This window comes from Schistocerca serialis, chromosome 10 (genome assembly GCF_023864345.2).
Source record: "Schistocerca serialis cubense isolate TAMUIC-IGC-003099 chromosome 10, iqSchSeri2.2, whole genome shotgun sequence".
In the NCBI taxonomy this organism is placed as follows: domain Eukaryota; kingdom Metazoa; phylum Arthropoda; class Insecta; order Orthoptera; family Acrididae; genus Schistocerca; species Schistocerca serialis.
Window position 1 is genome coordinate 231574173 of NC_064647.1, and position 12489 is coordinate 231586661.

Sequence of the window (12489 nt, forward strand, 5' to 3'; positions counted from 1 at the left end):
GCGGCCCATCCGGCAGCAGACGTGAGGGGATAGTACCAGCTCTGGTCCCCTCTGCTGCCGCTGTCATACATCGGCCCGGGATTAGCAGACATTGCGGCAGGCTCGCTCGCTGCCAATGCTGACCACATCGGTGAGCCGTCGTCGAGATGGTGTGGGGCCTAGGCCCTGTGCATCTGCCGCCACAACCGGGTGAGCCGACGACACTGGGGGACTGCAGCCCGTTCCGCCAGTCCACCGTGGACGAGCCACCAGGAGGAGCAGGGAAGAAGACGGGGTGGGATAGAGTACACTCCGCACTACGAGAACGCTTCTGGTGCCGACAGCGCCGGGGACTCCAACCCGGAGCCTCCTAAGCGCAGCAGCCTGCTGTCCGCAGCCGGGCACCACCAGCCACGCGCGGCCGAAGTAAGGGCGTTCCACTGCTACGTCACAGCACGCGGCGCTGCGCTAGCAAGACTGGTGCGACCCGGAGCTGGTGTCATCGCTCCGAGTCAGCGAGGACTCGGGGAAGGTCGTTGATATCACCGAGCTCAGGCAGCCTGTGTTACGCGGGCCGCATTGTACTCGGCAGGAATAAAGGTGTCACGAATTCATAATGTTTCTTTGGCGTTTCTGACGCGCCCACAAGCATTTCCTAGCACCCTGACAACAGGAGAGGTCACTGCTCGGCCTCCAGTCCACCGTAGGAGACTGAGACCACCGGGGCGCCAACAGTACAGATGATGTTGCAGCGTTACCCAATCAGATCGCTGAAGCATAGTCTCCATTCAGTTGGCAGTGTGGGGGGGTGGGTGTTATCGTGCGACAGGACGATTCTGTCCGAGAGCATTCCCGGGTGTTTCGATTCCATTGCACGTGACAGTTTCTGCAAAGTGTCTCCGTAGCATCGCGCATCGGGTGTGGTTCCGCCCTCGAGGAACTCGACAAGCGGAGGATACCTGCAGTACGAGGTGGTGTTCGTCGCGACTTAACTGACTTTGGTGGGGTAGAAGTGGGATGTTTCCACTGCTGGCTTTACCATTTGCCATCAGGCTGTCAGAATGCTGTCGGACGGAATCTTCCTGCTAACGTCAGCTGCTCCATGAGGCTGTTCGCAGAAAGTGCAGTTGTCTGTAAGAAGGTACCGACGTCAGGAAACTGCATCTCACTGCAGGAGGACCAGCAGAGGATTGGTGAATGGTGCAGGGACTGACAGCTGACACTGGTTGCTTGGCTGAATGGTTAAAGGGACCAACCTACTAGGTCATCAATCCATTTGTCCTCGAACAGACAGGTCTGTACGACTGTAGACCAGAGAGAGCCTACCCTCACACTGCCAATCAAGTAGGGGCAACTCTTCACACAATCCTCCACACAGCCCTAATTTTTCACCGTGTGATTTTCTTATATTTACGACTCAATGAAAGACACACGTGGGTGTCGGTTTCAATTGGACGAAGAAGTGTGAGTGTCAGAATGGTTGTGCATCAGTCGGGGGCTGACAGCATTCTACGAAACAAAAGTTTATCATCTCGTCTCCTAGTGGGGTAAATGTGTTAACGTTTGTGCTGATAACTTTGATTGGAATCATTCCATGGTCCCAGAGTGGAGTGTGTTCAGTTTTCATTTGACTGCATTTTATAGAAAGATTATACCGTAGATCGCTGGAGCACTGAAGAGTACCTAGTGACTGGAAAAAAAGCGCAGGTCATTCGCATTTTCAAGAAGGGTCATAGGACAAATGCACATAATTATAGGTCTATATCGTTGATGACAATCAGCTGTAGAAATACAGAACACGTTTTCTGATCATGTATCGTGGCATTTTCAGTGAACAAAAAATCTCCTCCTTTAAAAATCAATGCTGCAAACAGAGATCTTGCAAAACTCAGCTTACTCTGTTCCTCCATAAGGTTCACAGCACTGTTGACATTGAAACTCAGGTTGATCTGACTTCAGGAAGGCATGTACAAGATTACCGAGTACCATACCAGACTTGTGACAGGATTCTAGGCTTCCTTGCAGGCAGTACACAACATGATGCTCTTAACAGAACAAAATCAGCAGATGTAAAGGTAATTTCAAGAGTACCTCAAGAAAGAGTGAAAGGATCATTAAAGTTTATAGTTTGTTTTAATGATTAGTGGATAACGTCAGATGATCCATGAGGCTGTTTGCAGCCACTTACAAGAGACTGCCTTGAGAAGACTAGCAAACCAGACATGGCAAGAGAAGCACACAGAGACAAAAGATGAACAAGTCTAACAGACCATGCGAGAGAGGGGGAAGAATAGTTTGAGCAGGTAGGATGAGGACTGTGCTCGACCACCACGGCTGCAGCCTGGTCTGGGCCAGAAGAGGCAACAGAGTGTTCTGCCAACACCTCAATGGGCCAATAAGATTAAGCAGCCCTGCAGCTCTCCAGCCCTCCCTTAAGGAGAATTGAAAAACCCTGATTCATGAATAAAACAAACTATGTCAGCCTCTGGGGTATCATCTCCCAACACCAGGGGTAGCGAGTCAGGGGCATTAAGAGTCCGCCACAGGGCTGCTAGGTTGGGGTAGTCCAGCAAAATGTAGACCACTGTGAAACGGGAGCCACAATAACAGTGGATTGGGTCCTCGCTATGAAGGAGATGACCACGAGTCAGCTACTTACGGCCGACGAAGAGACGGAAAAGCACAGCAGAGTCCTTGAGAGAACTGCATGGAGGACCTCCACAGATTAGTAGTCTCCTTTATCACCAATAACTGGTAAAGTCAGTGCGAGCCATTCCACATTCTACGCACCTAAAACTTCACAGCATAATACAGATTGGAGGTCTGTTTCGAGAATACCAATCTCAAGGGTTGGGTTACTGGTAGCCAGTTTGTCCAGGCTATCAGCGAGTCCGTTTCCCACGATCCTGACATGGCCAGTGGTCCAAACGAATGTCACTGAGCATCCACACTGTTCAAGAGCAGACGGGGAATCCTGGATAGAAATGACCAAGTGGAGGTGAGTGTAGCTGGCTGATCAAGATCTTGCAAACTGCTCAAGGAGCCACTGCAGAAGAGAAAGGATCCATCAGTACTGCAACAGATATGCTCAAGAGTAGAAGATGGCTACCAACTCCATAGTGAAAACACTCCAGTTATCAGACAGTGAGAGCAGTCCAGTATGCCCCACATTAGTATAAGCAAAACCTACACAATCAGCAACCATCGAACCACCAGTATAGACTACTTCTGAACGATGGGATGTGCCAAGGATGGAGAAAAATTGGCGGCGGAGTGCCTCTGGATGAACCGAGTCTTTTGGACCTTGTGATAGATCAAGATGAAGATGTGTTGAAGAGATGCACCATAGAGGTGTATGGGAATGAGTCCAGAGGAGAGGTGAAAGAGGAAACAAATGAAGTTGAGAGAAGGTAGGTCGGATGTGAATTGCGATCGTAATCCCTGATTGGGGCCGCCATTGTTGGAGATGGATTAGCGTGTTTGGAAAGAGGAGATGATAGTCCAGATGCTTATGTGAACTGCGAATGTGGGCAGCATAATTGACAAGCTGTTATTGGCACCTGATCCACGATGGATTAACTCCAGCCTACACGAGTGGGCTGTTCAGACGGGTAGTTTAAAAGGCTCCTGTCAAGTTGAACCTCACAGGGGAATATGAGATCCAGTATCTGCAACGCCAAAGGTGATGTCAGTCCGTATGCCAGACTCTCATAACTAAGGTGGGATCATATCAGGGCTTTGTAAAGCTGCAGAAGTGTAGTGTGGTGTGGTCTGCACCCCAGCTAGTGTTTCTAAGGCAGTGAAATGTATTAAGGTACTGCCAGCACATTCACTTAATATGGCGAAGATGGGGAATCCATGTGAACTGAGAACCGAAGACGGTCCCAAAAAACGATAAGTCTCCACCACACTGAGCAGTTGGTCATCAAAGTAAAGTTTTGGTTGTTGGTGAATGGTACGACACTGACAGAGCCCTGTGGAATCCCATTCTCTTGGATACGCGGGGGGGGGGGGGGTATTGCGGTAAGCACCAAATTGAACCAATAATGTACAATGTGACAGGAAGTTCTGGATGAAAATTGGGAGTGGACCCCAAAGATCCCATTTGTGTAAGGTAGCAAGGATGTGGTGTCACCATGTGGTGTCATAAGCCTTTTGCAGGTCAAAGAAGGTTTTGACATTGGGCAAAATCTGTTAAGATGGCCAACTCCAGGTAAACCAGATTATCAGTAGTGGAACGGCCTTGTCAAAATCCACCCTTGGATGGAGCCACAAGACCCCAAGGAGCCAACACAGCCAGCAGCTCACCATGCGTTCAAGCCACTCACATTGGCCACACATGTTGGGCTATAACTGTCCGTCTCTAGAGGATACTTAACCTGTTTCAGTCCTGGGACAATGATGCTTTCTCACCATTGCAATGGGCGAAAGATGGCTAAGTTATGGCACTGACAATCTACCAGTAGATGCTTCACCATTTGGTTGTGGATGCAGTCAGGGTGTGGGCTGTATCGGCTGTATCGACAGTGGGCCAGGACACTGACAAATTCCCACCCACTGAATGGAGCGTTATATGGTGTATAGTAAAAGATAATTGCTTTCGCTCCAACCGCTGTTTCAGGGCATGAAATGGAGGTTAATAATTATCAGACGCTGAGGTTTGAGCATAGTACACAGCAAAATGTTCAGAGATGGTAGCAGGAGTCTGGTTTTCATAATTCGATGGTTGAAATGTACCATTCCCAGAATTCTAACTTCCTTTTTATTAGGTTGCACAGCTGGGCATGGAGGTGCTTAAAGGTAAAGATATGCTCCATTGATGGGTGCTGCTTATGGTGTTGGAGAACCAACTTCTGATCTCGAATGGCTTTTGCGATTTCTGAGGACCACCAAGTTACTGTCTTCGGATAGGCCAGGCCCGAGGAAGAGAGGATCACTACATCAACTGCCAAAAGAATGGCAGTAGTATTCTGGACTGCCGTATCGATATCTCCATGCAGTGGGGAACCAAGGTCGGTAGCAGAGGCGAAAGTATCCCAGTCAGCACTTGTAAGTGGCTGCAAACAGCCTCATGGATCATCTGCCCATCTGGGCAGGCGTCCAGGGAAGTGGCATTGAGGGAGGGACAGGAAGATCATGAAGTGGTCACTACCACACAGGTCATCGTAGACGCTCCAGTGGATGGATGGGAAAAGACGTGGGCTGGCAATGATTGAGCAGATTCTGTGCATCGCATTGAAGTGTGTGGGGGTACCAGTATTCAAGAGGCAAATACCAAATTGTGCCAGTAATTTTTCGAGGTCTTTAAACCACAGCCATTCCCTTGGTTCCATCCCACAAATCTCCGAAATCACTCAAGATTAGGAAAGGTACGGGAACTGAGAACACACTGCAAACAGTACATTCTGAGACCGCCATCAGGAGGGAGGTAAACATTGCAGACGATAACATCCTGAAATGACCTTATGCAGAACAGCCAAGCCACTAAAGCTCGATTAAGAGGTACAAGTTCGTTATATAGAATGTCTAGAACATGTGTGCAAACTCTGCCCAACACTCTGTCATAGGCAGCACAATTCTTACAATATCCACAGTATCCACGAAGAACTGGGGTGTGTGTTGCTGGAAACCAAGTCTGCTGAATGGCAATGCAGAAGGCAGGTGAAGTGCTTAAAAGATGTGGTAGCTCAGCCAGGTGGTGGAAAACAACGCTACAATTCCACTGGAGACTAATGTTGTCAATGTACAATGAGGCTATGAAGGGACCAAGGGGACGAGTTATGCCTTAGGGTCACCTGCTGCCATTGGTTGAGGGGTTCATTTGTATAGTGCGAACCAGGGCCTCAGGGACTGCCAGAACATTCGCCTTGTCTGGAGAAGTGGAACAAGTGGGACCTGGTGGCAAGGGGCCCACCAGAATGTTCTCCTTCTTGGAGAATTTTTTCTTGTCTGTCCTCTCCTTAGAGCATTTGGATGATTGCAAGGGCTTCTCTGAATCAGTTTCAGATAATGACGACAATCGTGAAGCCCTGCGACACTGGCGGGTGTCCAGTTGTAGACTAGTGGAAACCTTGGAAGTAAGTGTCCTGAGGGACCCCCCCCCCCCCTGGCGAGAGAACCTGGAGGAAGGTGATTTGTCTCCAGATGGAAGGTTGGGACCAATGTCTCTCATGGTTGGGAAGCCATCGATCCCAGAGTAGGTGTGTGGGAAGCAGCAAGAGGGGAGCCCCCAACCGTCAGGTGGGTAGGAATGGTAGAGCGGTCTTGATGGCCAACTGTAGGTGATGTAATGGGCAGGAGTGCCATCACCAAAGAGCCGACGTCGTCATAGCTATAGTATATGACGTTTCAAATGTTGTGTGCAACTGCTCATACTACTTCTTGGCCTATTGGTAACTGAGTTTGTCCAGAGTCTCGCTGTATTTTCTTTTCTCTGTGGAAAACAGTGCAATCTGGCAAGCAGAAAGAATGTTGTTTTTCACAGTTGACACAGATTGGGCGGGGGGGGGGGGGGGGGGGGAGGTACACAGGGAGTGTTCCCACGCAGCATTCGTCCGTAATCTCTGCAGATGGGGCAACGCAAAGACATTTGCCCAAATTTCAAGTACCTGAAGCACTGCAATTGGGGGTGCATAATTTCACATCGCAATGGTATACCATCACCTTGATCTTTTCAAGCAATGAATCAGCCTCAAAGACCAAGATGAAGGCGCTGCTAGAAATCCTATTGTCCTTTTGCCCACTATGTACATGACGGACAAAATGTACACACCATTGTTACAAGTTGGCGTGTAGCTCACCATCAGATTTTAAGAGAAGGTCTCTGTGGAAAATGATGCCCTTTAGACTGTTATGGGGAGTGGCAGTCACTCGTATGTCATCCAGCTTGTTACAAGCGAGCAATGCCTTTGACTAGGCAGGGGATGCCATTTTGATCAAAACTGGTCCAATTTTCATTTTAGAGATGGCTGCCACTTCCCCAAACTTGTCTTATAAGTTCTCCAAAAAGAACAAGGGTTTTGTGGCCAAGAAAGAATCGCCATCAGTCCTCATACAAACCAAGTACTGCAGGGACTATTTCTCTGCTTGCCACTTAACTTTACATTCATCCCACGATGCAGCCAGCGAAGAGAATATTTTAGGGTCATAGCTCTCAGGATTAAACGAAGACTTTCCTGCCATAGAAACTGCTGGGGCCATACGGGCACCAGCAGGAGAGCTTCTGTGAAGTTTGGAAGGTAGGAGACGAGGTACTGGCAGGAGTAAAGCTGTGAGGACGGGGCTTGGCTAGCTCAGTTGGTAGAGCACTTGCCCGCGAAAGGCAAAGGTCCCGAGTTCGAATTTCGGTCCGGCACACAGTTTTAATCTGCCAGGAAGTTTCATATCAGCGCACACTCCGCTGCAGAGTGAAAATCTCATTCAGGAGGTAACTTCATTCGCTTAATTTGCAGTTCACCTGTCACAGTGCCACCCACCCTGACCAGAGGCTATCCCTGTGGGAGCCAGTAATACACTGCTCAGAGTCTCCGCGTAGGCACATATTCCTTGGTGTACAAGGGGAGTTTTCAGCTCAGGTACCAACAGTGCAATTCCTGTACAGTCAGGGGGGCTACCACTGTGCAGGTACTTGACGACCCCCCACAAGGGGATGGCTGCCGTGCTGGGTTTTGGGTGTATTACTGTATTAAAGGGTGTACAGATAGAAAGGCACAAAGTTGGAGCACACATGACGTTGGGTGACCTCTCTGTATGAACAGCACTTCTTGAGAATTTTGAAAATTGGTGGCAAGTCAAACCCAACAATGGGAACCATACGAGGGTTGCACCAAACGTAAGGTGCCCATATTTTTTGCAAATAGAAAACATTGTTTATTGTTATTAATTTATACATCATTGAAAGTTTACACTTTTGTCTATTTTTCAACATAGTCTCCATTTTTTTCCGACACACTTTTGAAGACAGTGCTCCAGCTTTTGTATTCCAAAGTCGAAGAAGTTTCCCGACAACCCACTGAGGAAGCGTGTGACCTCTGCTCGGACTTCATTGTCGCTCTAGAGGCATTTGCCACCTAAGTGTTCCTTCAGCTTGGGGAAAGAGGTGACAATCGCTAGGGGCTAAGTCCGTGCTGTACGGGGGATGGGGCATAACATTCCACCCAAATTTCTTCAAAAGCTCCTGTTTGACAAGTGACGTGCAGTCGAGCGTTGTGACGAAGAAGCACTATTCCTTCCGTCAGTCCTCTCCGGCGATTCTGGATTGCTCGCCAGAGTTGGGTCAATAATTCACAATATCTGTCTGAGATTATTGTCGTCTCAGGTTGCATGAACTTGATGAGGAGTACCCCATCCTGATCCCAAAACATAGTCACCATGAGCTTTCCTGGGAATGCATTTGTTTGAATTTCTTTGGTGGCGGTGACCTGGAGTGACGCCACTGACGTGAATGTTGTTTTGTTTTGGGGGTGTAATGAAACACCCACGTTTCATCTCCCGTGACGATAGAGTCCAACAACTTCTCCTTGTTGCCTCCCCTTCACACTGTTGAAGAACCTTGTGATCACAGCCAAGACATTGCCCATTGTGTCCGTCGGTCAGCATCTGGGGGACCCAGTGAGCACACAGCTTGCGATAACCTAACGTTACTATTAAAATTCTTTCAGTTGTGCCGTGGGAAGCTTCAGGAATGCGCTCAACAAATTCACGGACAGTGACCCTCCGATCTTTGAGCAGATCACTGTTGATCTGGACAATCGCATCCGAAACCGGGGTCTTCCACTCCGTTCTTCATCGTGAACGTCCGTGCGACCCTCAGCAAAAGCCCTGCACTATTTGCGGATGCGTTGAACGGACACGCACTCTTCACCACAAACCTCAGTCAGTTGCCGATGAATCTTCACGGGCGGTAACTTCGTTGCGTGGAGAAACCGGATTACTGCTCGAACCTCGCACTTGGCGGGAGCGGCGATCATCTCTGACGGCTGCCAAGCCAACACTGAGCGACGTAGCGAATCACGGACGGGTGGGATCGAGAGTGGGGGAACCACTGCGCACGGCACTGTTGTCGGATTTAGCCTAGCACCTTCCCTCGAGGCTGTAGCTCATTGGGAACCTTACTTTTGGTACAACCCTCGTATGTTTATTTAATGAAAAGTTGTACAATACGCCAGAAGTGGAAACTCGAGGCCCTATCATATTATCAGGTCCAAGCACGGTCAGCATCAAGAAAACCATCCGGTGGAGACGCAGAGGGCGAAAGGGATAGTGGAAGTATAAACATGCCTCACGTAAAGGAAGTAATGTTGCAAAGGCTTGGGGCCCTGTAGTAGCTAGGTGGGTACTCACAAAAGAGTTATGAGTTCCCTGGTGTGAGGTGGCACTGAACGCAAGTAAATGTAACATTTTGGACATTCATAGGAAAAGAAATCCACTGCTGTACAGTTACAATTCTGGTGAGAAATCGATGGAAAAATAAGCTTCCTAGGAGTAACCATATAGAGCTATCTAAGGCGGAATGGCCGCGTAATGTTTATTGTGGGAAAAGCAGATGCCACCCAACACTTGTTCGTCCGATTCTTGAGTACTATCAAATACTCTGGGCCCCTTACCTGGTAGGACTGGTACAAGAGATGGAGGAGGTCCAACGAAGAATGGCGCGTTTCTTCACGAGAGCACTTCGGAGATGCCCAATGGACTCCACTGGCAGACGCTACGAGAGAGTTTCAAAGACAGTGTTTTCAGCCAGGTGACGCCTCCGACAACCGCCGATATTTCGAGTGGTGAACGCCCTGTCATTATAAGGCGCTGAGCAAGACAAGTTAAATTTAAATCCTCGTCATGAGGAGTATATGCCGAAAGATCACTCTCACACTCTCTCTCTCTCTCTCTCTCTCTCTCTCTCTCTCTCTCTCTCTAAACACTAGCTACAAGAAAACCAAAGACGAGCAACGTCAGAAGCTATCGACAGTGAATATTAATAACCAACGGGTGAGGTAGCATCAACTCTGTTCCTCTGTTGTTTGACCAGGGGTAGAGTAACACCTCATGCAGAATTTAAGCAAAAATCTTTATGTCTAATGGTAATGTCACTTACTAATTTAATCTCAGTTTCCTTCTTAGTAAGACTCTCACAGCACTTAGAAGAACTTGCAGGAATCTCCGTTTTGTATTTTCTACTGGACGACCAAGATAATATTCTGCAATACCAGATACGCTCGGCTGCTGCGAGCGTGTGTGACGCTTGTGCTCAGTACCCCAACCCTCGACAGTCCTGATAGTCTGACACATGAAGCAAGTGCAGCGAATACGGTACACACCTACACAAGCAACACCACCCTTTACGGATCCCACAAGCGCTCTAATCTTAGATGGCGGTAGAAAAACACATTTCAAATTACCCTCCCGCAGAATACGACCAGTCCTGTTGGAAATGCTTCTCGCCGAAGACAAAGAAGCGCTAGACTTCTGGTGTTTAACATTAGCAATAGCACACGCATGGTCAGAAATGCTATTTGTCGTACACGGCGGCTGACCGAGTGAACTATATGACGAATATTCCAGAGTCATAATAGGGAGAGTAAACATTGTATTTTTATTAACTGATTTAATGTAAAGATGTTTACCGCTCCGCTAGCTTGTGAAATACTAAAACATTGCCACTCCAAAGTAATATAAGCCTCCAAATAACGACTCCAGTGCTAGCATTAAACATAGCTGTTGACAGGTAATTGGGCTATTATAGCAGAGCGTACATACTTTTAACTTATCATAACGTTTGCGAACGGATGAAAATCGGTTTTCTTCTTCTTTAATTAGAAAAAATCACAACAACGTACAGCACAAAAATAAGAAATGGTAACACGCATTAAATTCAACTGCAAGCAACAAATACTAAAACAGGGATTGGTGATAGCCGATAGTGCTGTGGGTGTATAGATTGTTTTAGTCTATCATTGGCCTTGCTGTCTATCAATAGTGCCTATCCTTTTTTAGTTGTATGATTGAAAATCAAAATCTCTCTCGGTTTCCCTACACGGCAACTTGGATGTCCTCGGGGTCAATTCTAGCGTCCGACTCTAACCGTCAGCTTTGAGCTATGACGTCACACCTAAGGCAAAAACTATACACAGAGGCAATCTTTGAAAGCAGCCATCATATTCGTAAACAAAAGAATATGACTTGCGATGAAATTAAATCACAGTTCACGTGATTAATTACTTAGCCACGAATTATATAGATAAGAAATGAAGGTAATGAAAGTAAGAACAGAAAAATGTGTGTGTCTGAAATAAATTATTATTTTAATTTATGCGAGGAAGAGAGACACAGAGAACCTTTACATCCATTATAGTATAGCGCACTGCGCACTCGAAATATTCAGAAACAGCGTTAATTTATACTAACAATAATAAATAATAATAATAATAATAATAATAATAATTATTATTATTATTGAATTAAGGGAACTGTCGCAGGGAAGTGGGAGAAACTAAAATGTAACACAACAATGGGAAAATTCAGATAAACAATAACATATATGAAACATAAAAAGAATGGTAGCATAAAATGTGGAGAAAGCAACACGGCGCCGGCCGCGGTGGTCTAGCGGTTCTAGGCGCTCAGTCCGGAACCGCGCGACTGCTACGGTCGCAGGTTCGAATCCTGCCTCGGGCATTGATGTGTGTGATGTCCTTAGGTTGGTTAGGTTTCAGTAGTTCTAAGTTCTAGGGGACTGATGACCACAGATGTTAAGTCCCATAGTGCTCAGAGCCATTTGAACCAAACCAACACGGAAATCCTAGAAGACACAGCAATACACAACCAACGAAAATTCATAAAAAGTAACAAATACTGGAATCGATGACTAGAATTAAGCTATATACATCAATTCCCGTTACCGATTCCAGCCACTCGACGGTTTGTTGTTTAGACCGTTTTCGCAACGAGTTTTAGAACTACAGTGTTACAGGATTTTATTCTCTTCACTATTATCGAAAAGAAAAAAAGGATTGGAATCGGTGCCTACAATATTTGTTACTTCTTTGCAGTAGTCCAGCGATGAATAAGAACTCTACAAATCCTACAAAAACCGAGTTTTCTCTCTCTCTCTCTCTCTCTCTCTCTCTCTCTCTCTCTCTCTCTCACACACACACACACACACACACACACACACACACACACAATTATGAACCATCTAATGGTTGGAATCTGTAACTAGAAGTGACCTCCTATATAAGTCAATTCTAGCTATCAATTCCAACTTTTCTACCGAGCGAGATGGCGCAGTGGTTAGACACTGGACTCGCATTCGGGAGGACGACGGTTCAATCCCGCGTCCGGCCATCCTGATTTAGGTTTTCCGTGATTTCCCTAAATCACTCCAGGCAAATGCCGGGATGGTTCCTCTGAAAGGGCACGGCCGACTTCCTTCCCCATCCTTCCCTAATCCGATGAGACCGATGACCACGCTGTCTAGTCTCCTTCCCCAAACCAACCAACCAACCAATTGCAACA

The 12489-nt window shown here is 47.3% G+C and overlaps 1 protein-coding gene across 2 annotated transcripts in view; it reads right to left on the reverse strand.

Moving 5' to 3' along the window:
- Nucleotides 1–12489, reverse strand: part of LOC126424930 (protein PALS1) — a 795237-nt gene that overhangs the window by 71471 nt on the left and 711277 nt on the right. The gene's annotated exons all lie outside the window — the stretch shown is intronic.